General features: G+C 40.6%; 1 long non-coding RNA gene across 1 annotated transcript in view; it reads left to right on the top strand.

Annotated features, from left to right (window-relative positions):
- Window positions 1–26131, top strand: part of LOC148894632 (uncharacterized) — a 42118-nt gene that overhangs the window by 671 nt on the left and 15316 nt on the right. Inside the window, exon 2 of the long non-coding RNA XR_016115785.1 lies at window positions 7071–7194. This is a non-coding gene — a long non-coding RNA (uncharacterized LOC148894632). The remainder of the gene's footprint in view (window positions 1–7070; window positions 7195–26131) is intronic.

Below are 26131 nucleotides of genomic sequence, written 5' to 3'. Positions count from 1 at the left end.
TTCTTCTTGTGAGTCCAGGGTTGCACAATATACACACCCATCCACTTACATACACACACGCGCGAGCGCATGCATATACACAATCTTGCTCACACACTGCAAGGAACTTTTGCAGAGAAAGGAGTCACACCTTTGCATTGGCGGCAGAGATATGTACGGAATGTGATTAGCGTGTATTTGTGTTTGTTTTATTGCTGCCACCTCCCATCCCACCAAAAAAGCCACGAGGAAACCAGATCAGGCGTATGCCCAGTGTGAAATGCGTGCATGTGTATGTGGTGGGTGGTGTGGGAAGGGGATGCGGTGGGTGGCTCAAGAGCAAGAGCTATTTGGCAGTGTGCATGTGAGTGAGTGGGTGGCTGTGTGGGTGAGTGGGTGCAGAGCTCTCGTTGAGCCAGATCACATATTTGAAGTGTGTGCATATGCGCATGGGCTGGTGTATGTGTGTGTTGTTGTTTTTGTACAAGGGCCAAAAGCATGCGTGACCCCCACACCACCACTCACAAATAGGTGAAGAAATGTCATTATTCGCAAATTTCACAATTTATTTCCTTACCGTGTTTTGTCATTATTTGTTCTTAAACTGTTTATTTACACACACACATTCTCATAGACGCATACATATGCAGTCGAGGCGCCTGTCAAACCAAAAGTGCATTCCGGAGCCCACACACTCACACACAGACACACACACACAGAGTCGGAATGGTAGGATTAATGCGAGGAAACTTCAGCTGAAATGTGAGGACAAAAGGCAAAAGGAGGACATTGAAGAGGCTTTAACCCCGAACCCTGGGAATGCGGGAGCATATACACACACACACGCAAACACACACGCACACACATATGCACACAGACCAATGTACAGCTGCGGCTCCGAACGGGGAATTCCCAGTAAAGGAGACAGTGAAAACACCTCAGCCTTCACACGGCCTTCCCAGGATTGGGAGCAAGTTGACAAACAAGCTTGTGAACATTCCCATTAAATCATTAGCGGATGACATTTCACCCAACTGTAAACACTATCTGTAGTTGTTTTATGTTTTGTGTGTGTGTCTCTAATTGTACCTTCAAGTTTTTGGGGCACACATGTGGCTGTCTTCCCTGCCCATTTTTTTATTAATCATAGTTATCGGAAGCTTGAAAGGCAGCTGCCATGTCAGCTGCCATGTCATGTTTTTCATTGCTCGAGTTCAACGCTCTCTGATGACCCGCCGTCACCCGGCCCTTGTTGCTCATGATTTGTGTAACCCGGAATCAATATCCAACAGGACAAATAGCACAATGGCCAGACCGTTCCGCATGAACAAAACAAAAGCCCAAAAAACATCCTTTTACTGCAAAACATCCCCCAGTCATGGGAATTTTAATCACGTCACATTCCTAAACAATCATATTATTCTCTCTTAAAGTGTTATTCTCGTGTTGTGTTATTCGAAAACACTCTCGCATCGACTTGACATTTCTTACTATTACTGTACTTGTCATCCTGTTATTGTTTTTCAACAGCCTGCCGTTAATCCATGTTTTGTGTTTTTCTGTCAATGAAATTTTTTTATTGCATGTTTTGAGTCAGTTTTCTCCTTTCATACCTTTGCTTGTACTTGTTCATTTTTGTCTTGTCATCACGGCTGGCCCGGTATTTTATCATGCCACATTATCCTTTCTTTGCCTTTGATTTCTTGCTATACCTATCATTTTATTTTGGAGTTGGATATTTCAACATGCTTCAATTACTTTTTTTATTTGGGAGTCGGCTCATACACTTAAAATTTAATATTTTAGTTTAGTATTAATTCTCTTTTTTATGTGTGTGTGTTTTATTGTCTAGTCACATATCATCCAACTTCTGGGTTCAGTTTAGGTCTCACAAACCATCTTCATTCTGATTTTATTTTTTTTTTAATTTATTATTAACATTTTACCCATCCCCTCTGGTTCATTTCTTGTTTTCCTTTCTTTTGTGTTGAGACATTCCATCTCTGATTTGTATTTTGATTTATAACTGCTGGCTGGTAGCAAAATTTCATGCAATTCCCCATAAAGGTTTTTTTCTTAATATATATTCTTTTCTTTTACTTTCGGTATTGTCTGATATCATTTCAACCTTATTTTGGTTTTGTTTTAGCTTGGCTTCTAGCATCATATTTGACACTCTTAATTAAACTTAATTGTTCTTATTTAGCACTACGTCTGCTGTATCGCTTCATAGATAATCTAGATTTTGCTGCGTGATTTAAATGACATCTTCCTTTTTCTGCATTTATTTCAATTTTTGTTTTGTGGCCCAAATTATCCTGTCGTCTTTTATCTGAATTCTCAGTGTGAAGCATGCATGCGATCCGAATGACACTGTTCCCATCTTTACGGGTTGTCGGATGTTTGAGCCATGATTCCTTCAGAAAATGACACTGTCTTCTCTTACTGAGAGGAACGAACACGTCTTGCCCAGTTTCCCGTTTTAAAAAATACTACTAATAGTAATAATGTAATAAAAATAAGCATCATAACGAGCTGATGAAGAATTTGAGCTTGTCCGTGTACATTGAGAACATCAAACGGGGGAAAAATGTTGTTGAGAAAATACCCTCAACCTCTCCAGTGGTCACAACCACACAAGAGTAGGCTACCTGAAAATGGAGTCAGGGAATTTCACATCCTGTGACCAGAAAATTAGCGCCGTACGTCATTCAAATGCCGGTGAATCAGAGTGAGAGCGATGAGGCGCTTGATAGGTAAAAGTCACAACTTTTTGGTGAGGAGGAGGCGGTAAATCCCCACGGCAGGTGTATTTCCCCTTTTGACGCCATCATCATCAGGGCTACTATTATTGTGCGCTTTCACTTCAAATGAATTACTACATAGATGATGGGGTGATATAAACCTCTTGGGCGTCATCGATATACAGGGAAGGCATAAAGGCAACATGCAGTGTCGTTCAAATATTTTGTCGTCACCAATACAAGATTCTGTCATAAACTAAAACATACAATTGTTTTTCACACGCTTGCCATAAATAATACAATGAAAGTAGCAAATAACAAGAACAAGCATATGAGGTCAAGAGTTAATATTTGGAAGAAATGTGAACACTTTGTCAATAGCTGATGAAAATCCTGTGCTACTTTATGGGTATTTTGACATTTTAACATGAGATATTTGTAATTTAAAACAGATTATTTACTTACAGACAGTGTATTGTAGGTGTTTCAAATACCTGACATGTTTCATATGTGCCATATGTTTAAATTACATATCAAGTAGACAGGATGAACTTAATACGATGAGATATTTGTGTTCTCCTGCTTATACCGCGCAAGCAATGCAAGTGTGTTTTATCATGTACATTTTAAACAAGAATTCCCAGTTCACAGTCAGAACTGTCCTCAAAAATTGGAAGTCAGAAAATGAAGTGCTTAACAATCCACGAGTGTTTGAATCTGAAAAACAACAATGACTAAAGACATGTTAAAGAACCAATCAACTTCATTTGAAAGTGAGCTTTTCGTCAGCGAAAATCCAACACCTGCCAATTTTACTTTCAGGTCTCTGTGCTCTCATGCACGTTATGTCCATGTACTCTATATGATCGCTATTTTCCGATGTATAACGTGCACCGTAGTGTAAGGTGCACCCCCTATGAATGGTGCTTTTTCAAACCTTTTCCAGTACTGGACTATAAGACGCACCTTCATTGAATGAAAACAGTTTTCCAAATATAATATGTCAATAAATAAAATATTTCCAAATATAAGGGACATCACATTATGAGGCACTACAGTAGAGGCTGAGGTTACGCGCGACTTCTTCTACATGGACTCGGTGGCTGCTGACAGTAGTTGTGAGACCTGTTGTGGCTCAATATTAGTTCACGTGTATAAGGTGCACCTGTATATAAAGTAGAGAGTCATCTGTTGAGGAAGATGAAGGCTTTTGGGTGCACCTTATATACTGGAAAATACAGTAGTCAAACATATATTTCGAGTCACTGCTTGAAATGTTGTTCAAAACATGCAAAATGGGGGGGGGGGGGGTGCTCCGGGACAACACATTTGGTGATGCGGAATCCCCCTCTGCCCAATCTGCCGTTCAAAACACATTGGAACAGGCACCCTTTCCTCATTTACTTTGAGATTAGTAATTAGTTGGAACTATTGATTTACATTAAATATACCCCCAACTATGCAATGCAAGTGATATAACTAGCAATCCTCAAAATAATGAACTAATGCCCCTCAGTCGGGGTAAGGACCAGAGTCCACCTCTTTCATATACACAGACGCTTGACCGATTGAATGAGACTGCACTGCAAAAACAAAGTGGACTTCGGGCACTCATTTTTCAAGTCTGGACCTTACAAACATAGATGTGGGGATTTTACTTTTGGCTGCATGTCCAGATGTTAATGTGTGAAGAATGACATTCACCTGCCACGCAGACAGTGTCATGATGAAAAAAAATCTCCAAATGTCCCAAGGACTTCGGAATGCAGAACCAACAATATCAATACAGTGATACCTCAGCTTATCAACTTAATTGTTTCCCAGAAAGTGTATGTAAGGCAAAAAGTGTGTCTTCCAAACATTAATTCCCCATAGGAATCCATTTAAAATGAGAATAATCCGTTTCCAGGTGCCCATAAAACATAACTTTCTACTAAAACTACACAAAATATACCTTATTTTATGTATAATAAATGTGCTATTGTATTGTAATGAAGGAAATAAACTGCACTGTATAATAATGTCGTTTTATTTACCTTTATGATGGTCGTTGATGTAGTTGCCTCTTGATGATACCCTCACACACTGTCCCCTGCTAGCTGTTTTACGTTAATCCAAATCAAGTTTTTCAACCTCTTCTATTGCCTGAGACCATTGCTTAGACAGCACAGAAACACCCTTAGCCACACGTAGCAATGGTCAATTTAGCATACTGGTACTGGGATGCTAAATCACACAAACGCACACTTGGTTCGTGTTTTTCGATTATCTCTTTCTCCTGCTCGACCGTAATTCTCTTTTGCGTCCTCTTTGGCTTAATACTAGCATGTGGTGGGGTCTTTTTCAGTCCCAAAATAGCAAAAGTACTCCACTCGAAAACAAACCACGTATGCCACATATGCAATCAGGGAAAAGGTGTGTGGAAAAGTAGTCCGGCAGCCACGGAGGGGCTTTTTGGCCATGTGGCTTGGTGTTCTTCCGCCGAAATGTAGTCCGCCAGCTATTGCGGCGCTCCATGTGTTTCCCGAAAACAAGTTCGTATGCCAAGATTATATTCTCGCTAATTTAATGTTCGTAAGGCGAAAAATTCATGAGCTAAAGCGTTCGTAAAGCGAGATATCACTATACAGAGATACGTATGCGACAAAGTACTCTTAATGAGACATCTTCTCCTTATCCACTATTGACAACCACACTCACACCAACTAATACAAGGGTGTTTATTTCAATGTTTAATGTCACTCGTTTTCCCCAAAACATTACGTTTTATTGTGATAAAGAAGATAAGTCCGTTTTTTTTTCTTGATCAATGGTGTTTTTGTCAAGTGATGATTGCACAATCAACTCGGTACAATGACTCTGTCAGGATGCACTACGATTGGCTTTGTGGCATTATTTTTGTTTTGATTTGGGGGAGGAGAGAGGGCTGCACCTGCTCTTTAATGTGCAGTCTGGTACAGGGCTTCATCATAGGCCTCATTCTGATCTTTTTTTTTTTTTTAACAGAGCGGCATCGGGGGTGTGCAAAACATTTTGGGCTATTAAACTCATTCACTGCCATTCCCGAATTTATTCGGGATTTGAAATTATGACATGGAGCGCCATTCCCGAATTTGTTCGGGTTTTGTTTTTTCTTGTGGGGGGTGCAAATAAAGCGCTGGTCAGACCTCTGGCAATGTTTTTTCCTCCCAGGCAACATTTGCCTTTTGAACAGCCGCCCCCACTTCAAGACTCTAAGGTTTCTTACGCTGTATTGAATGTTTATGTAGTTCTAAAACTCAATATTCTGTGGGTCCTGCAATTTCAGTGAAAATGACAAAAACCCTGGCACTGGATTGGATACATTTTTGCTCATCGTCTGGGAGTGAATGAGTTTTTAATGGGCTACGTGGCTTTTGTTCTGTTGTAGTTTTTATTTTGTCTTTGAGAAGAAAGAGAGGTGTGCCAAATTGAACCAAATTGTCCGCGTGACATAAAACATTGAGGGAAGGCCACAATCTATTGATTGTCCAGCTTGAGGTTTGTTTTGAATGATTTTATTTTACTTTGGTGCGCCGACTCTGTGCTCACGTTGAAAAAGACTGCGGTCCATCAAGTTTGCCTCACAAGCTTTCTTTTAGATGTGGATGCGTGAGCATGTGTGTGTGTGTGTGTGTGTGTGTGTGCGTGCGTGTGTGTGTGTGTGTGTGTGTGTGTGTGTGTGTGCGTGTGTGTGTGTGTGTGTGTGTGTGTGTGTGTGTGTGTGTGTGTGTGTGTGTGTGTGTGTGTGTGTGTGTGTGTGTGTGCATGTACACCCATGTGTTAAAGCGCTATACAAATCAATATGTATTGTATTGTATGTGTGTGCACCGAACAGATCCTGCTATACTGCATTTGTTGAAGGTGTTTGAGTAAAGCCTAAATTGCGCATGTACCGCCATTTTCTTAAATCAGGGGTGTGCAACCTTTTGCCAAGAAGGTAGCCGTTTTCATTATGACCACTGAAGGCCGTACTAAATTAAAATATATGTCTATATGAGTTCAGATGAGGGAACAAACAGTTCTATATCAATAATTAATTTGTGATTGCAATGGAGTTTATCACTGATTTGAAGTCATAATTGAACATTTTTGTTTAAAAAAACTAATCTGTTGTTTGAGCAGTTCGAAAAGAGAATAAAGCATGTGATGTACTTGTGTAACTTGGACTGGCTTGGTAGCGGACAGACTCGTCGGGTCAGGACCTCGCATGGCGTTGGATGCAGAATGAGTGTTCCTGGAGCCCACAGAGAGGGGGGCGGGCCTGCTAAATGCTCGCCCACTCGCAAATGTGAGATATTCTAATGAGCAATCTGGCCCCTTTCACAGTGTTGCCGTCTCACAACGTGTGACACCCAGCCAATCTGAAGGATCTCACCGCCACAGTGTCAAGATGGGGTGGGCGGGATGTGCCCCTCCTCCACCTGTTCCATGCGGATGGCCCGTCCTGCTGGTAAGTCCCACACAAATTATTTGAATGTTATTTTATTATTCTGGACCAACTGGCCACAACATTCAGTGAGATCTCGTGAGTTGCAATATAAGAGATGCCGAGAGCTACTCATTTCACAGTGCTGTATATTGTGCTTGCTCTGCTCACTGCTGTTAAGGGCATACATTAGTAGCATACTTGATCTAATTCATGGCATAATCTCAAAATTTAAAATTGGAAATTAACCATTAGATTAATAAATTACTGTAAATGAGGAACATTATTTTCTGAAAGGGTGTCTGATCAGGTTTGAGACACTATTTAAAAGCAATGCTCCAGTCTTACTCAACTCTTTTTTTTTCCTTGAAATTATGTGGTGCCTTTTGTAAATTTCAAGTGGTCAGGGGTGACTTGCTATTTTTTTTTTTTTTTTCATTTCTGGATACACCAGTAGAAGAGCAGTTGTTTATACATTACATGCTAAAATGTGCATGTTCATACATTACATGCTAAAATGTGCATGTTTTTTTCCAACTGTGAAGTGAAATGAAGCATCGGAAGCACACTAGGCCAAATACTCTTGATATACAAGGCACATCTAAAAGCAATGTGTAATCCTTAAAACAATGATTGAATACAGCTATCAAAAAATTGTTCACCATATTTTCCGATGTATAAGGTCCACTGGAGAATAAGGCGCATCCTCAATGAATGGTGCATTTTCAAACTTTTTGCACATATAAGACGCACCGGAATATAAGGCGCACCTTCAATGAATGGAAAAAGTTTTCCAAATACTATATATAAAGATATAAACGTTTTCCAAATACAAAGCACAACACGTTATAAGGTGCTCCGGTAGAGGCTGGGGTTACACACAACTTCTTCTATCAGGGGAAATTGAGTCGATGGCTGCTGACAGTTGTTGAGACCTGTTGTGGCTCAATATTACTTCATTTATAAGCCACACATATAAGGTACATATGTATAAGGCACAATGTGCCTTATATGTACGTGCCTTAGGCACAGGGTCATCTTTTGAAGGGTTTTTGTTGTATCTTATACACTGGAAAATATGGTACCCTTTTCTTATTGCTTGACTACACAGTAGTATACTGTAATGTTTTTATTCCGAATATGTTGAGCCTCTCAACCTAAATCTTAGAAACAACTCGAAATATGATACACTGTGAGAACAACGTTTTGTGAAAGGATCTCTTGCAAATGAGCATGATGATCATAACAACAAATGTGAATGTGGTTCACCTGATTGTGCAGCTGTACCTAATGTAATGGAGCAGAAACGTAAAATATTTTGCGATATTTCCTTCGTGTGCGCGTGCTCGTGTCAATGTGTGTTTTTGAGAGTAAAATGTAACAGTAGCTACAGTACATTCCGTGTAGAGCCCACACACTCCCACGTGTTTCCCTCAGCATGATCCCTTCACATGTGTGCACATGACATCATTAAAGAGGTGCTTTAAAACTCAGCGTGGGTACCGCATGTGGGCTGGAAGTGTGTGTTAATGTGTGCGTGGGTGCAGGAAAAAAAGTAGGCTCCATCAGTGCTGGCTGTGTGTGTGTGTGTGTGTGTGTGTGTGTGTGTGTGTGTGTGTGTGTGTGTGTGTGTGTGTGTGTGTGTGTGTGTGTGTGTGTGTGTGTGTGCGCACCTCGCCCCGGGCTCTCTTCTGGTCCCGGGCCGGGCTGCCTCCCACGCTGGGGTACAGCCGGGGTTGAGGAGGAAGAGGTGGAGGAGGAAGAGGAGGCGTGCAGTTATAGTGGCGGTGCTGGGTGTTGTTGTTGTTGAGTGGGCCGTCGCTTGTGAGTCAGCCTGTTGCGCACCCCCCAAAATGACAGGACGCTGGTGGATGGTTGTTTGGAGCAAATGCTGTAAGCATTTATGCAGTGGAAAATAATTCAATTCTCCATTTGTATGACCATCGAACATTTCCGCCTACCTCCAATATGACATCGTAATTCTGATTGAATGCGGCTTTTTTTGTAGGTGAGTCGTACTTACACAGCCCCCGTCAACATCAGTTTGGAAAAAAAATATGTATATTCATTGCCATCCCCTGCCTTGTTCTTTTCGGAGTGATTTCAAAATGGGTGTTTTTCAGTCGTGGACGCGTATACTCGTGTAAAACCTTACCTTCAAAAACCAGCAACATACATTTATTCGTCGATTTTAAGACTTTGTGAGCCATTCTACGAGTGTTCTCACGATAGGGTAGATTTCAAGGACATTGTAATGAGACTTGCTCCGACAGCCGTTGCCGTCGTCACGGTGTTGTTCGCATCCACATTTGCATTCATTTTTTTGTAGTACAGCGATACCTCAGTTTACAAACTTAAAGGACAACCGACACATTTTTTCTTTCCTAACTGACATCAGAAAAACATTTTATAGCATCTAAAATACCCAAATCAAATGCAAAACACCAATAAAAATGACTTAGTGTCCCAAAACTGCCACACATTAGCTAGAAACTGGGGAGATTCCAAAAGTCCCGGCCCCTTGTTCGTGACATCACTATGGGTCACACATTGCCTTGCTCCAGAATCAAAACAATGGCTCAGAGAGTTCAGATTCGGAGAAGATGCTTTCTTGTTACTCATCCAGTTATGAATATGATTCAAATAGTTCTGAAGAGGAAAGCATCAATGTTTTTAATCGATTAAAGAAGTCCTTCCGTATCAATTCGAGCCATCTGCAAACGATGAAACCGATAAAGATCTGGACTCCGTTGTAGCATTAGTTTGTCATCATGGAAAGCTGTCATGGAAATATCAAATGAAAAAACAAATTAAACAGTTAGATGTATTTAGTGATTTGTACTTTAAATTTCTTGTCCGTTTAACTTCACCGTTTTAGGATTGTTTTCAAAATCGCTGAATTTACCGTTCAAATACTAAGTAGAGATGAGCGGTGACGTCATTGACAGAAATCCTTGAATAACGATTGATGACAACCCATCAGAACTGAGTCCATTTGAATTTGTCAGTCTTTTTATCGATAAAAGGATTATTGATTATGTATTGGTAGACACTAATCGTTTTGCTGAACAAACTGGGCCGGATTACAAACTGTTTACATAGCCAGCATCAACGATACCATATAGAGCACAAATTTAAAAACATTGGCTGAAAAAGGAGAGTTTTTCACAAAAATATCATTGGCTGGGGTTACGCACAACTTCTTCTACAGGGGCAAATGGAGTCGTGGCCGTGAACAGTAGTTGCATGACCTGTTGTGGCTTAATTTTACTTCATAAATAAGGTGCACCTGCTTTTAAGGCGCAGGGTCATCTTTTGAAGAATATTTAAGGCTTTTGGGTGCGCCTTATACACCAGAAAATACAATAGTCTTCAAATCTAAGTCTTGTCTGTTTCCAATTCAAAGCGGTGAGCTTAACAAATGCTTTTTATAGTTTTATATTATGATGCGTGGCTAGGAAGACAAATTCTGACAACAGAGAGAGCATGCTTTCATGGAAAACATGGGTGTAATGGCTCTTGGGTTTTCGACACATGGGTTGAACATGTCCACAAACTTCAATCAAGCCTTCTCAGAAGTGGAAGTCGGCTCTGTGCCAGGGCGACCCGGTGAGCTCAGCGGCGTTCAAGGCAGCTTCCTGGTTTGCGCCTGTTGTGAAGATAATGGAAGGTGGGTCGCCGGGAAAGTCACAGGGAGTCCACCAGTCTGGGGCGTCGGCGCCAAGTGGGAGCGGCCCGGGTGGGAGTGCTGGGCAAATGCTGGATGACAGCATGGGCATGCAGGGGTTCAGGGGCAGGACCGGGTGGAAGTGAGAGCAGGAAACGCCCTTGGGAGCGCCCATGCCTAGTATCATGTAGTGATGTGTCGTTCGCGAACGAGCCGGTTCTTAGAGCCGGATCTCTGAAATGAACGAAGAGAACCTGCTCAGCCGGAAATGGGAGCTCCGAGTCTTCTGTTAAAGCCGCACGTGATTGGTAAAAATATGTGGTAGAGGCGGGATGGGAGAATTATAGACACAACAGTGGGGAGAACGAGGAGTGGTTAAAGAAACATAATCACACTGTGAGTAGCATATGAAACAGGAAAGGGCTTTCTGATTCTGAAAAGACTTTCTCAAAGAAGCATACAGAATCATATATGACAAAGAACGTGCTGCAGTCCAAGAACGGGTCAAAAAGATCATGGCTGTTTGTCTAACAACTGACTGCTGGATATCCCGAACCACGACATTCTACATGTCAGTTACATGCCACTTTATTGAAAAATTCAAATAGGGACATGTCTGCCGGATTGTTTTGATTTCAATTAAAGAGGACACATTTCTGAGAACTTTGCAGAGGAGCTGGGGAGGTACTGCAGGACGCGTGCACTGTTTTGGAGCAATTTGAGCAGGTCACTGGAGATCAGTGTAGACAGGTACAATGGACAAATTTTATCATATTATTATTATTATTATTATTATTATTATTATTATTATTATTATTATTATTATTATTATTATTATTATTATTATTATTATTATTTTACTAGTTCGTATTATAGCATGAAAAGCAAATTAGTGACAGCTGATCATCAGACCAGAGTAACCACAGGGAAAGTGAAAGTAAGTGGCTGCTCTATGCACAGAAATAAAGCCATATAAATAAAATTACTTGATAGTGTATTTTTTACATGAGTAATTCATTTTTCACACAATTTTACATGATTTTTGGTCGTTAATTTAATCAACAACAAAAAACTGATGAGCCATTTCGGAGCCAAAAGAGCCCTATCTTTTTAGTGAGCCGAGCCAAAAGAAACGTCTCTCAAAAAAGAGCCGGAATTCCCATCACTAGTGTCATGGCATTCGCTCTACACCGGGGGAGCCACAGAGCGATGCAGCGATCCTTAGAGACTACGCATTCCTGACGCCATGACCCCTCACCGCCTTGGCAGCAGCGCTCGACGCTCTCGTGTCCTGCGAGGAAGCACAGTCGCTCATTCACTCACTTGAGATGTTTTCCTTCTTGAGCCTCTGAAGGGAAGAGGAAGAGGAAAGGGGGAGGACGGAGGAGGCTGGGGTTGTGCCGCGATGACGAAGCGGAGCGTCGTTCTTTCAGACGAGTCACATTGCCGTCATACCTTTTCTGACAGTGTGGACTTTGTGTATCTGTAAAAGCATGTGTCGTTTTCACAGTCACTCTCATTGAGAAGCTCAGAGTCCTGCTGACTGACTTACGGTTTCTTAGAGTCACTTTCATTTCTCAAATGTTGTCAGATTTTTTTTCGTCACCCACCACGATTCACAGAAAATTATTTCATTGTTACTATTTGTTTCTATATACTGTATATATTTTAGGAAATACCCATGATTTCCTTTTTGGCAAACATATTACTGCTTGATGCTTTCTAATATATTTATTAGTGCTTTATTTCCTGTATTGGATAGTTGTCTAAGTTAAGCACTTTGTTCCAGCTTCAGCTATTGGTAAAGTGCTATATAAATCAATGTATATTGTATTGTATGTTACATCAAAAATAGTTGTTTATTACTTCACTAAAGACGAGTAAGCAAAGGAAGAAATTGATAGAATTAGGAGCAGCTGTTTTTTGGGATGGTTTTCTAAAAATATATCGCAATATATCGTCAGTATAAAAAGGCCTGCATTTACTGTAAAGTGACCTTGAAAGTTTTGAAAGGCGCTTATAAATAAAAAAGTATTATTATTATTATTATTATATTATTATTATTATTGTTATTTACATATAACTAATGAGTGACCACATCTGCTCCTTTGAAGGCCACACACTAAAACTCAAAGTATGCTATTATCACTTTGACATGTTTTATTACTTTGATTTATCAATCATGCTAATGAAATAAATCAAGTCAGCTGCATATTGGGTGTACCGTACATATTAGTTATTTTGAAAAAAATAATAATTGTAGGTTTTTGTCAACAAGTGTAAGACAAGTAATTGAGGTTTTAATAAATTTGCCCCCTGCACAGAGCACATCTCCACATATAGAACCAAGAGAAGAGGAATATGTAGTGCGTTGATGTTATCTGTAGCACTGTTTACCTAAGGATCACGAAAGTGATATGTTTAAAAACCGGACTTAGGCACGGCGTGGGAAGCCGAAGGTTAAAACAATGTATTTGTTGTTGCTGGATTTGTTGTCTGGGACCTCCTGTAACCTGCCATGGGGTTGACAGCAATCACGCTGATCCAACAAACTTTTTTTAAATAGAGTGGCTGGCAGTGTCAAATGTTATTTTGAGTAGCTGCCGTGTCGGGCCTGAGTTACAACATCCAGCTAAGATTTACCCCGATCACACCAGCTGACGGTGCAGGACCGTGGATCTGCTACACTTTAGTTGGTGTTGTTTTGATGTCACAATACATCTTGTTCTGTTAAGATTATTCTACCATGAATAAAGTAGACCTAATTTTCCCGAGCAGCATCAAGTTGTTATGCTATTTTGAGTGATTCACTAGATTAATCATATTATCTGATATCATTTTACTTAAAATTAAAGTTCATTAGAACATTTTTTACCCAATCATCAGTTATTTTTATTTATTTGATGTTATTTTTTGATGTTATTTATTTATTTGGATAAGAAAGAAACAAGCAACAATGAACCAATATAGTGTCACATGCAAGGGTTTGATGGTGTAATCCAGGGGTGTCAAAGTCATTTTTTGCCGCAGGCCACATTGTAGTTATGGCTTCCTCTCGAGGGCCGTTATGAATTTGGGGAACCCATTAGAATGTTTAAATCCCTTCAAATATTACATATAGAGCACGCAGCAAATTAAGGAATAACTCGTTTTCAAATCTGAAGTCAAGAATAATGACTTTTATTGTGGTTGACATGCAAAAATATGAAATTTTGGCTCAGATTTTAGCAATCATCATGGAATTTAACAAGTTTGATTTGCTTTCGCGGGCCGAAAAAAATGATGTGGCGGGCCGGATTTGGCCGGCGGGCCTTGACTTTGCCACCTGTGGTGTAATCAATTACCTTGACGAAACATTGATTTAGACAGTGATTCAGTCTTGCTTCGTCAAGGAAAAGCGATGTTTGCAAATGTCTGATTTCGACAAACCCCAAAAGATAATCAATCAGCTTTCACGAAGGATTGCAGAAATCAGAGAATAATTACTGTTAAGGAGGTGAAATAAGAATTTGCATTTGATCTGTTCACATAATCCTGGTTTAACAATTTGTCAAATATGACTCATGTTCAAGAAATGTCAACCTTTCACCCCTTTTATCACCTGTCCTAAAAATGTGAGGGTGGGAACCACTCGAACATGCCTGTGAAATCAAAGAAAGTCTTTTCCCTTTAAGGGGTCGCCACAGCAAATCAGTGTCCTCCATCTTTAGAGGTTTGATCCGCATGTTTGTTTTGGCCAAGCTTTTATGTCGGATGCCCTTCCTGACACAACCCTCTGCATTTATCCGGGCTTGGGACCTGCACAAGAAGACATATGTCCCTTTGTGGCTACAGAACAAGCAACTCGCTCAGTAAAAGGCTCCCAAACACAAAATGGTAATCGGCACAGCAACATTTAAAAAACCAAAAACTATACTCACCATTTGATTACAATGCTCTGATCTTACCGTGAAATTGGCATCACTTTCCTTACATTAAGTGATGTCAATAAATTTACTGGTTCAAATATCATATTAATTATCCACGTGTAAAGGCGCATGAGGATTGCAAACATAACATTGTTTTGTATGCATGTGGATTTGTGTGTGTGTGCGTGCGTTTGTGTGTTTGCGTGTGTGTGTGCGTGTGTGTGTGCGTGTGTGTGTGTGTGTGTGTGTGTGTGTGTGTGTGTGTGTGTGTGTGTGTGTGTGTGTGTGTGTGTGTGTGTGTGTGTGTGTGTGTGTGTGTGTGTGTGTGTGTGTGTGTGTGTGTCAGGGCTCAGAAGTTTTAAGTATACAATTATTCAATAAATATCAAAACCACGACCTTAAAAGTCAGGCAGGATTGAATTAACAGGCTTGGCTTGCTATAGAATGCTACATTAGCTGTATGGTAACATAGTCACATTTCAGTTGCTTCTTTTTTCACTCAGTTCATTGTGTTATTTAACTCATTGTCAATTTGCAGGATTAGAGAAAAAAAACAAAGGGTTTCACAGAAGATAGTCAAACCATGCTTCATGTTGAACAAATGTAATTCTTTATGATTGTTAATTAGATCATAACAATGGAAATTTATGTTTGTCATCAACAATACGAGAGTATTAAGCAGTGTTGTCCAGAAATGTTGTGTGTTCAAGTACTGGCTGGCTCATCAACCAATTCTAAAATAAATATATATAATAATAGACCACACAAGAACAATCAGCACAGTAATTGCAATACAGTATTATGATTTTGACAATAGAGTTAACTGGCATTTGCAGTGGTAATTGAAGTTGATTGGTCTTTTCATCATTTTTTGACGGTCCCAATGCAGGCATTTGTGACAGGGCGCCTGGTGATTGGTGGAGAAATTGCAAATGTTTTTGGGTTGCTGGGCAGAGCTTGGTTGCGTCACAGCCAGCTCTCAAAATATAGACCCATGCAGGAAGCTTTGTTGGCCAATAATACCTGGGGCCCAAATTGGCCCCAGGCTAGACGTTCGGTACTGTTGCCTTAAACTGTTTTTCTGCTCTTGTGTGGCATTAAAATGGCAGAAATGGTGTGGTTTGCCGTTTCTGAATTCCCATAATGATGCAAAAATTCTGATGTCACGCAAAGTGTGAAGCTGCAGTGTTTTACCTGTTTTTGAGAGGTTAATACCGGGTAATGCACTCATATACACACACACTTACACTCACACAGGGATAGTCAGGGTCAGACAGACAACAGTTTAGCACAGTGGGCACAGATAAGACATGCAGTTAAATTGAATGCTTGCTCCAAAAATAATAGCCAAATATAGTCAATATGGTTCCTTTCGGCTGTCCCCCAAACTCCTTGTGAAGTTAAAACCACAATGACAATTTTAACTCGAACAGCACTCAGCTGAGTACTGGCCATCTGTGTGGTGGAACAACATATAAAAACAAAAACAAACCAACAAAGACTGATAGATAACCAATGGTAACCTGCAAAATTAGGTAGAAATAAATTTCATGACAAAAAGGTTGCCAGCTGCCAGAAAAATGAAAACTCCGTGTGTAAGGTGCAAATATTTTATATTGATCAATAAAAAAGCTATTTCTGTATCCTCAGCTTCCCTCATATTTGCTGGGGGACAAATCAGTTTTATAGATCTTAATAACAATATACATCTGTCATGATCTGTGGAAAATTTGAGCGATGAATCAGCAAAATAAATATGATTGTAATGCATCAGCAAACATGATTACAATCAATCATTTTGGAGAAAATAATGACAGTTGGCTAATTAAATATTTTAATAAATTATAACTATATCATTGGTGGAACAGCTCATAAAACACATGCTTTGGTTTTGTCTAACATTGACCAGATCAATTACAGTAAAGTCTCGTTATATCGATATCGGATATATCGATAGTCCCGGTTATATCGATACTATTTCTATGCACGCACGGAGAAAATTACATGCAAACAGGGTCGGATATATCGATAGTCCCGGTTATATCGATATTTTTTCGGACTCCCTTGAATATCGATATAACGAGACTTTACTGTATGTGAAAAGTGATTGCAATATTATTTTAATAAATATTATTTTCTACTTCTAATCATCCCATAATCAAAACACTTCATTCACACACACACTCCTTCCATGTCGTTCGTTATATGATCCAGAGGTTGGAAATAGAGACACTCAGTAATGGTGGTTTACAATTGTAATCCTCGCATCATTCTGAATTCAACTGGAGAGGGCTCCGAAGCAGGATGCATCTCGCTGCAATCTTCTTCTTCTTTTCTTTTCGCCGTTTCCCTTCAGGAGTCGCCACAGTGAATCAGTGTCCTCATTCTTACCCTGTTTTATGCATCCTCTTCTCTCACATCAGCTCTCTTCATGTCCTCATTGACAACATCCATAAACCTCCTGTTAGGCCTTCCTTTGGGACTCCTGCCTGGCAGTTCAAGGCTCAGCATCCTTGTCCCAATATAGTCACTCTCTCTTTCCTCTGGACATGTCCAAACCATCGCAGTCTGGCCTCTCCGACTTTCTCTCTGAAACCTATAATATGAGTTGTCACTCTGATATGCACATTCCTGACCTGATCCAACCTGGTCATTCCCAAAGAAAACCTCAACATCTTCATCTATGCTACCTCCAGGTCTGCTTCCTGTCGTTTCTTAAAGGACAACCGACGTCACTTTTTTGTTTCCTAACTGCCATCAGAAAAACGTTTTATAGCATCTAAAATACCCAAAACACGCAGTATGATATTTTTAGTCAAATGCAAAACACCAATAAAAATGACTTAAAGTGTCCAAAATCTGCAAAAAAAATGAACCCGGAAGTGACCAGGTTCAGAAGGTCCCGCCCCCTTGTTCGTGGCGTCACCCCAAGACGTCTTGCCTTGCTGGAGAATCTAAACAATGGCTTCAGATTCAGCGAATATGCTTTCTTGTTACTCATCCAGTTATGAATATGATTAAAATAGTTCTGAAGAGGAAAGCACACATGTCTGCAATCTATTAAAGAATGTATTCCGTGCCATTTTGAGGCAATGGGGGGGGGGGGTGTAGCACTAAAAAAGAGGCAGAAAATGGCGACAAAGCTCCATGTAAGGAATTAATCAACCTGTTTCCACAGGCTGATTAAATCCTTACACTGAGCTTTGTCGCCTTCTTCTGCATCTTTTGGTCCAACATGAAGTTTTCAGACCAAACAAGTACAGCAAAATGCATTGACGTGATGGAAGCACTGCTACAATGTGTCCTTTTTTCGATCAGGGGCGTTCCTTCAGTGACGTAGGGTGAGGACTCGTCACAAACTCAAAAACAAGACTTGCGGAATATTCAGCGCAAGTCTTAAAACGTAAAATATAGCTATATACGGTGGAATCTTTGTAAAATACGCTCAGTAGAAGTCATTTGAAGCCATTTTACAAATTATGGACAGAACTTGTCCGGAGACGTCGATTGTCCTTTAGACTTGAGTGGTGAATACGTCAACTTCCTGTGTGACGTTTACATGGTCTTCCCAGGCCCACGTGGGTTTTTTTCCAGCTCATCCGGTTTCCTCACAGATTCCTAAAACATGCATGGCTGGCTGATTGAACATGCTAAATTTTCCCAAAGTGTGAATGTGAGTGCGGATGGTTGTTGTGTGCCCTGCGATAGGTTGGCAACCATAGTTGTATTAAGTTCATCGTGTCTACTTGATATCTAATTTAAAACAGATTCGTATCTTACAGACAGTGTATTGTCGGTGTTCAAATACCTGACATGTATCGGCGTCTACTTTCGCCTTCGTCAGATTGGCAACCAGTTCAGGGTGTCCCCCGCCTCAGCTCTAGCACACCCCATGACAGTAGTGAGGATAAAGCAGATTCGGAAGTGTCTAAAAAGGACTTCAATTTGAAACCAGAAGTGGCCAGTTTCAGAAGGTCCCGCCCCCATGTTCGTGGTGTCACGGTAGGACATCTTGCCTTGCTCTAGAATCAAAACAATGACTTCAGATTCAGAGAATATGCTTTCTTGTTACTCATCCAGTTATGAATATGGTTCAAATAGTCCTGAAGAGGAAAGCATCCATGTTTGCAATCGATTAAAGAATTTATTCCGTGTTTGCGGGGGGAAATGTAGCACCAAATGAGTGGTGTCATCCGGGGGGAAATGTAGCACCGAAAAGAGGTAGAAGAGGGCGACAAAGCTCTGTGGAAAGCTCAGTGGAAACGGGCTGATTAATTCCTCACAATTTTTGTCAGTAAATATCAATCAGATGCTAGGTGCCACACACAAGGATTCACCATCGCGTTATTTATGTGTTTTCCTTCTAATTTCGCCATCAACACGGATCATCACGAAGTTTTCAGACCAAACAAAGTATTCCAAAATGCATTGAGGTGATGCTAGGTATGTCCTTTCTCGCTGAGGGGCGTTCCTTCAGTGACGTAGGGTGAGGACTCGTCACCAACTCAAAAACAAGACTTCCGGAATATTCAGAGTCTTAAAACGTAAAATATAGCTTTTTGCGGTGGAATCTTTGTAAAATACGCTCAGTGCAAGTCATTTGAAGCCATTTTAAAAATTATGGACACAACTTGTCCGGAGACGTCGGTTGTCCTTTAATGTACAAATCACTAAATACATATGACTGTTTAATTTGACCATGATGACAGGTGAGGCACAGCCTCACCTGCCTCCCCTGACTGCACGTCACTGCATCCCTGTAGCATCACTCTTGTTCTTGGGTCCCTCTGATTCACACACATATTCCATCTTGCTGCGACTGACCTTCATTCTTCTTCTTCCAGTGCAAACCCAACCTCTCTAGTTTCTCCCCCACCTGCTCCCTGTACTCGCTAGAGATGACAATCTCATCTGCAAACATCATCGTCCAAGGAGATTCCTGTCTAACGTTGTCTGTCAGCCTGTGCGTCACCACAGCAAATTAGACGTGACTCAGAGCTGACCCCTGGTGAAGTCCCACCTCAACCTTAAATTCTTGTGTCACACCAACAGTACAGCTCAACACTGTCTTACAGTCATCATACATGTCCTGCACCGTTCTGTCATACCTCTCTGTCACTCAAGACTTCCTCATGCAATACCACGGTTCTTCTCTGGACACACTGTCAAACACTTTCTCCATATCTTTAAAGAAATAATGCAATTCCCTCTGACCTTTTCTGTACTTCTCTATCAGCATCCTGAAAGCAAACACCGCATCTGTCGTAATCTTTTTTTTGGCATGAAACCACAATGTTGTTCACAAATGTTCACTTCTGCTCTCAGTCTCGCTTTAACTACTCTTTCCCATAGTTTCATTCTATGGCTCATCAACTTTACTTCTCTGTAGTTACTACAACTCTGCACATCTTTCTTGTTCTTAAAAATGGGCACCAGTACACTTCGCCTACATTCGTCAGGCATCTTTTCACAATCTAAGTTCTTGTTGAACAACCCAGTCAGAAACACCATTGCCACCTCTCTAAGACACTTCCATACCTCCATTGGTAAACCACCAGGCCCGAGTTCCTTTCCACCCTTCATCCTCTTCAGCGCCCTCCTCACTTCATCCTTGTTAATCTTTGCAACGTCCTGGTCCACAACAGTCACATCTTCAACTCTTTGTTCCTTCTCATTTTCCTCATTCATCAATTCTTGAAAGTATTGTTTCTAGCTTACCATCACACTACTGGTACCTGTTAATACATTTACATCACTATCCTTAACCACCCTAACCTGCTGCTGGTCCAGCAGCCCTCCCTACAGTTTAATAGTACTCTGTGCAAAAGAAAAGAATGCTGAACAAAGTGAATAAAGTGCTTGATTGGTCAACTTGAGGCACCCAAAATCATGTTGCTGAGTCATAAGGGGGGATAAGTGCTTTTAGAATCTCAATTTCATTTTCACCTGAATCAACAGTGCGCCACCTGATCTGGAGAGCCTTATGTATGGATGAACGTTAACTTTTCAGTTTGTCGTCTACAATTCAAATGTATTTCTATTGTGCTCACATACTCATTCTCTTCTGCATTTAATCGTAAACAGGTGTTTCTTTGCCATAAGCAAATACAACTACGTCCTGCTTTCATGTCTAAGAATCACAGGAAATTCTCCGAGCCTAATGCTGTAGTTGCTGGTTCAACACAACGCAACGCAAGCTAAGCATTTCTGGCATAGGATCCCAACGTTTGTATGTGGGACCTGAAACATGTAATTAGTCTGAGAAAATGACAAGACAGCAAGACTGAGAATTGAAAATCGCTCTGAAAAAACTCTTAACAACTTGCTTCCCAAACATCCGAAATATTTGAATGTCGTCTTTGTTATCTGTTGCAATCCACCCACCTCTCCTTAACTTTTCTTCTGTTGTTTGAATTCTTTGACCTTATCTGTGTAAGTCTTGTTTATCTGCTGCTGTGTCACCAGCACCTCTGTCGACCATTAAGCTGCTACCCAAGCACATCGCAACAGAATTCCCAGGCTGCTCGGCTGCCTGAGTTCACACCTTTTTGTCTACAGGAATCTCAGGAATCCTCAGCTTCCTTTCCATTGTGTGTGTGTGTGTGTGTGTGTGTGTGTGTGTGTGTGTGTGTGTGTGTGTGTGTGTGTGTGTGTGTGTGTGTGTGTGTGTGTGCGCGCGTGTGCGTGTGTGCGTGTGCATGTGCGTGTGCATGTGCGTGTGCGTGTGTGTGTGTGTGTGTGTGTGTGTGTGTGTGTGTGTGTGTGTGTGCGCGCGCGCGTGTGGCAACATGAAGGAGAGAAATCTCCGCCCTTGCATCCACCCAGAGAAGCAGGCGGCTCACACAATAGGGTGACGCACATTTTAAAATGGCCAGAAACAAAACTTTTTTCCCAAATAAACCTTGAGATAAATTTGTATTGCACTTTAAATGGTCTAAAGTTATCCAGGTAATTCATATTTCCCAGTTTTCCATTCTGACATAAGCACCATTTAGACACATATTATCTATTCACGATTGTAAGACGTCAATTTTGGTTTGACTGGCTAATTTTGAAACTGCAAAGAAAATATTCCCCCCAAAAAACATCAACATTTTGTTCATAAGTAGTTGTCGTACATGTCTATGTGTCTGCACGCTTTCCAGCATGAACTCCAATTGCAAGTGAAACCATGAAGCATGCTAAATCTCCAAAAAGATATAAGAAAGACATTGACACTGAGCAAATATGGCGGACACGGAATGCCAAAGTCACTACATTTTGCCAACAATAAGTCATTTTGAAAGTATTTACAGGGTTCTTTTAACGAAATACTTGATAATCGTATTGCATAATTGATTAACCTCGTGGACCTGTACATTCACTAACGATGATTCCTGCCCAACAAAATGTTATATTTTACCATCATTCCAGTAATTTTACTGAGCATCTTTATCTTCATTAAGATCATAGAGTTACTAGTTCTGTAGCCACAAGAAGACACAAGCCAGTGTCTTATTGTGCCGGTCTCAAGCCCGGATAAATACAGAGGGTTGTGTCAGGAAGCCAAAACCAACATGCGAATCAAACCTCTGAAAATGGAGGACACTGATTCGAAGTGGCGACCCCTGATGGGAAAAGCCGAAAGGAAAAGATTACAGTGATTTTACTTAAATGACATACAGTATATTGAGATATGAAAAATTAAAGGCAAGCAAAAGACAGACAAAACCCAAAACCTTATCCCTCTGTGTAATATTTATATTGTTTGGACAGTTTATTAGGTTTGGCAGAAAAAAAGCTATCCTTATCAGTCAGCAGCATACCGAAATATAGACATTTAAACGTACCTGTATTTTGAATGGACTAAAGTACTGAGCAGGTTAATAGTGAGTATGTGAAATTAAAAACAGAATCCTATGATTTGAAAATCCATTTCAATTGATATTCAATGGAGTACTTCTTTTCCTTTCGGCTTTTCCCTTCAAGGGGTCACCACAGCAAATCAGTGTCCTCCATCTTTAGAGGTTTGATCCGCATGTTTGTTTTGGCCAAGCTTTTACGTCGGATGCCCTTCCTGACACAACCCTCTGTATTTATCCGGGCTTGGGACCGGCACAAGAGGACTTATGTCCCTTTGTGGCTACAGAACAAGCAAGTCGCCCAGTAAAAGGCTCTCAAACACAAAATGGTCATCGGCACAGCAACATTCAAAAAAGCAAAAACTATACTCACCTTTTGATGACAATGCTCTGATCTTACCGTGAAATGGGCATCTCTATCCTTACATTACATCACAAACAGAACGTTTAAGTCCTTTAAGATGCTTTATCTTCTAGTCACAGTATTTGAGAATGTGAAATGCACATACGGTAGTGGATCGATGAGAAGGATTCAACTAGTTACGTAAGTACACAAGAAGATATCTTATTTTATACTCATAAAGTGGAAGTTTTGGGCTCGTAGGATTGACGACACGAACCATTGAAGCTTTATGGATGGAATTATTTCCCATTCTTTGATAAAACATCACTCTGATGTCGTATTTTTCATTTCATAACATGAACCACACATTTTCAAGGGGAGAGATTTACTTGCAGGCATGTCTAGTATTCAGTATTCTTTTTATGACAAATTCATGTAACACATACAGAATATGATTCGGCTTTGTCTTGCTGAAATAAGCAAGAACATCCCTGAAAAAAAATACTGATTGGAAGGCAGCATATGTTGCTCCAAAACCCCACATGTGTGTTTCAGCATCAATGGCACATTCATCAATGTACAATTAAGTTTCTCATGCCATAGGCACAAATACCGTCAAAGGCTTTGAGACGCTGATAACAATCTGGATGGCCCTTTTTGTCTTTAGCCTGAGCACACAACGGTCATGATTTCCAAGAACAATTTGAAATGTGGACTCGTTAGACCCCAGCATACTTTTCCATTCTTCGATGAGCTTGCACTCAAAGAAGCCAGCAGCATTTTGGAAACATTTAGGATATGGCTTTCCCTTTGCGCAGTCAAGTTTTTAGCGCAGCGTTCCAACTTCATTGAAAATAAGAGTTTTGTAGTTTATTCTGTCGCAGTGCAGCACTTTGTGTAAGGGCATGCACATTTTACAAGAAGCAATTCTGTCTTTTGCTCATTATGTGATGATGTGAGGGTTGACATTAGTTGTATTTTCAACTATATTCTCTGGAGAACATCAATTCAGTACAATATTTTGTTGTTGTCATCGTTCGGTCCTTCTGGGGATAAAGGCATTATTTTGACTATATTTTTTTTAAATCATATTAGGGTGTAACATAAACTATAAACATGGCACACATGCTGACACACCAAATCTAGCACCCTTAAAAATACTCTGCCAGTATAAATTAAAAAAACAAGTATTCTTAAAACAAAGTCTAAGCTTTCAGGTAAAATCTATTTTGTACAAAATCCTATAAACTACTGGTGACAGAATGATAAATAATGAGGGAGCTGAAACTGTGTTTATGTGACTCCTGATGTTTTTTGGCAGCGCCGGAGTCATTTGAGCCTCTGCGGTTTTGACTCATCACCCGATCGAGCCTCGCTTACTGCCACAGCTCAGCAACGCCCGTCGGACCCGTCGCCGATGAAAAATGCATACACAAACCTGTTCATTCATTGGATCAACAGGCGACAGGCGGTGATTCATGCACACCCATTCGCTCTGTGTCCTCACATCGAGGCAGGCCGAGGCTTTTTGCCAATATCGAATCACTGTCGAGTCCCAACCGCAGTCTTTGAAGTACACATGACACCACGCATCATAGCCTTTTGCACTGACTGCTCATAACTGCAAATGAGCCCTAAAACACCCTATCTGTACCATAACACTATTGGGCACTCTTCTTTTCCTTAAATTGCACGTGTGCGAGAAGCTCACTTGGCTATGAGAGTGCTGAAACTACCCAACAATGCTGCACAGTATATTAAATCATTTGTGTCATATCCATCATCCTTTCAAATAAATGTTTGTCTGTGCATCACAAGTCTTATTGCTAATACTGTATTTCACGATACTTAGGGCAAATTTCTCCTAAATTCACACCCCGGGAAATGTTATTTGGGAGCACTGGTTGAGACCGCAAATTATGACTGGACCAAATGATGACTAATTATGTTGATCTAGAGAGGAAATTTTGTACAGGGCAGCAGGACAACCTTTTCTTGGCCAGTCTGTTTTTGTTTGTCTATATCATTTTAAAATGTGAGGAAGGTGAGGATTTATTACACACCCCTGAATACCACCCCATGTTTTTAGTTATTAAAACCTGAATTACACCAACTCATAGGTAGATGTTGACCCTGTAAAACACAGGTGTCAAAGTCAAGGCCCGCGGGCCAAATCCGGCCCGCCACATCATTTTTTTCGGCCCGCGAAAGCAAATCAAACTTGTTAAATTCCATGATGATTGCTAAAATCTGAGCCAAAATTTCATATTTTTGGATGTCAACCACAATAAAAGTCATTATTCTTGACTTCAGATTTGAAAACGAGTTATTCATTAATTTGCTGTGTGCTCTATGTGTAATATTTGAAGGGATTTAAACATTCTAATGGGTTCCCCAAATTCATAACAGCCCTCGAGAGGAAACCATAACTACAATGTGGCCCGCGGCAAAAAATGACTTTGACACCCCTGCTGTAAAACATTGCTTTGAGTAAACCACAAGTCGGTTTCGACCAGTCAAAACTACATTTTAAAAATGCTAGCAGTATTAACGACCAGCCATTACCAAATGTTTCGAGGCTGTAGAACAGGGGTCACCAAACTACGGGCGACGGGCCGTGACCGGCCCGTCAGCACATTTGGCCCGGCACCCTGAACAATTCCAGGGATGCTATGAGATTTTTTTCCTATTTGGAGTAAGAAAAAAAACATTTTACAAGTCAAACGTCGGTTTTCAATCATTATCTGTTCCTATTTTAATCAATGTAATCAATCTATGTTGTTTCTAATCGTGATTGAAAAATACAAACACGCCTGCTCACACTAGAACGCTAAAGGAGTCGGTCACAATGCGACGCGACACAAGAAAGTGACGTATGAGGAAGTGGAGAGGAATCCGGTGGTACATTCAGGTGCGCTCAGTTTGGTCCCGAACCCGTTTTGCAAGGCCAAATACGAGCAGACAAACTCAAAGCTAAAAAGTGGACTACTATCTCAGTAGAATACATTTGTACGCCAAGCTCAGCTGAACAAGGCATCCGTTCGGGCAAGCTTTCGGGTTGCTAAACTGATAGCAAGCAGCGGTAAGCCTTTCACGGATGGAGAGTTTGTTAAGAAATGTATGGAAAGGATTATTTGGTTATGTGTGGCTTTCTGGAAAAGAATCAAATTTTTAAGTTCCCCTACGATCGTCACACTTTTTC

The sequence above is a fragment of the Hippocampus bargibanti genome, linkage group LG08, assembly GCF_051943395.1.
Source record: "Hippocampus bargibanti isolate YZ-2025 linkage group LG08, ASM5194339v1, whole genome shotgun sequence".
Lineage (NCBI taxonomy): Eukaryota > Metazoa > Chordata > Actinopteri > Syngnathiformes > Syngnathidae > Hippocampus > Hippocampus bargibanti.
The sequence above is the reverse complement of the archived record's forward strand: the minus strand, read 5'-3'. Positions and strand labels throughout refer to the sequence as shown.